At 46.2% G+C, this 1,743-nt stretch overlaps 1 non-coding gene across 1 annotated transcript; it reads left to right on the forward strand.

Moving 5' to 3' along the window:
* The first annotated feature begins 916 nt into the window (after window positions 1–916).
* Window positions 917–1,023, forward strand: LOC131312235 (small nucleolar RNA R71). The gene has a single exon (XR_009195803.1). It is a non-coding gene; the product is annotated as a small nucleolar RNA R71 (small nucleolar RNA).
* Window positions 1,024–1,743: the final 720 nt, after the last annotated feature.

A 1,743-nucleotide genomic window follows, 5' to 3' on the forward strand; every position in this document is an offset into this window, starting at 1 on the left:
CAATGTTGTAATAGACTTGGCTTGCTCGGGACTAAGCACCGAAGAGCTCGCCACATAATTGGTTCCTTGCGGATTCACTTAGGGTTGAGTTGAAAGTTTTCCCTTTTCTTGTTGGAGCATCCCCACCGTATTGGTCAACTTTGCCATTTGATTCTTGATTTCCCCGAGCGTTTGAGTGGTTTGCTCGTTGAGGGATGTTTGGCTTTGCATGAAAGATGACATAATTTCCTCCAAGGACTGCTTTTGAGGTAGGAATTGATTTGGCCCTTGAGGAGGTCCGGGAGGTGCAAACCCCGAAGGTTGCTGATGTTGAGAGAACCTCGGGGCTCCTTGAGATTGAGGAGGCCGAAGAGCTTGGTATTGTTGAGGTGGTGGAACTTGTGGAGGTCCGGGAGGTTGAGAATCGCTCCACCGGAAATTAGGATGCATCTTTCACCCCGGATTGAAAGTTTGAGAATAAGGGTCAAACCGTTGATTAACGGCATTGACCTCCACTTGCCCGGTTCCTTGAAGAATATCCTTAACGGCAGGGAGCATTAGGCAATCTCCCGTAGCATGACCTGCAATTTCACACAACACACAAATTTCCTCCGCCTTGGCCACAGAGGCCATCCCAGCAACTTTATTGAGTTGTAAAGTTTTAATTTGGCGGGAAAGCTGGGCGACCTTATGAGCTAACTCATTTTGCTCATTCAATTGAAATTTACCGTAATTACTCGGAACCGGATTAACCACGTTTTTTTCAGAAGGGTCCGAGCAATCCCAGTTTTGAGTTTTTTCAGATAACTCCTCAAAATAGTCCCACACCGCATCAGGGGTTTTAGCCATTACTCCTCCCACACACATGCTATCCATAAGAAGACGAGTGCTTGGGAAGCATCCCTTTAACAAATACTCAACTCTTTGAAAAATGGGTCAGCCATGATGTGGAATAGAGTTTAGCAAATCCTTGTACCTCTCCCAATATTGATAAAATGATTCCCCCTCTTTTTGTTTAAAAGTTTGAATTTGATTCATGAGTTCTTTTGTGAGATGTGGGAGAAAAAATTTCATGTAGAAAGCTTTGGATAAATCCGCCCAATTGGCCAAGGATTGGGGCCTCATGTTATTCAACCAAATCTTGGCTTTGTCTTTCACAGAGAGTTTAAGCTTTGCGGACTCAAGCTGAGCGGGCGTGGACACTATTGTGGATACCAACTCCTCGAATGCCCGCATATGAGTGTACGGGCATTCTTTGTCTTTGCCATAAAAAGAGGGCATCATGTTAATGTGATGCATTTTCACGGTGAAAGTGTTTTCCGCGGTTGCGGCCGGAAGGACTATAGTGGGCCGCGGCGTAGCACGGGCCGGATTCATATAGTCACTCATGGTCCTTTCGGGCACGACCGGCGGCATTTCGCCTTCACCGTTTCCGGACATTCTTTCTCGAGGAGGGGTTCTTACAGAAAAAGGAGTTCTTACGAGTGATGGTGTCCTTGCCCGAACCCGACGAGGAGTTTTGGGTCAAGGAGGAGAAAAAGATCTATGAAGCCTTTTAGAATTTGGGCTCCGAAAGGCACCACGATGACCACCACGCATACACTTTAAAATCCCTTCTCGAGAAACAATGGGAAATAAGAGTAAAGCAAACAAACAAGAGGGGCTATGCCGCCACCTCCTAACAACAGTTTCGAGGGGCTATGCCGCCGCCTCAATAAGAAAAGACAATAAAAGAAAAGGTGATTTGTACTTACTCTAGCTTCG

The sequence above is a fragment of the Rhododendron vialii genome, chromosome 12a, assembly GCF_030253575.1.
Source record: "Rhododendron vialii isolate Sample 1 chromosome 12a, ASM3025357v1".
In the NCBI taxonomy this organism is placed as follows: domain Eukaryota; kingdom Viridiplantae; phylum Streptophyta; class Magnoliopsida; order Ericales; family Ericaceae; genus Rhododendron; species Rhododendron vialii.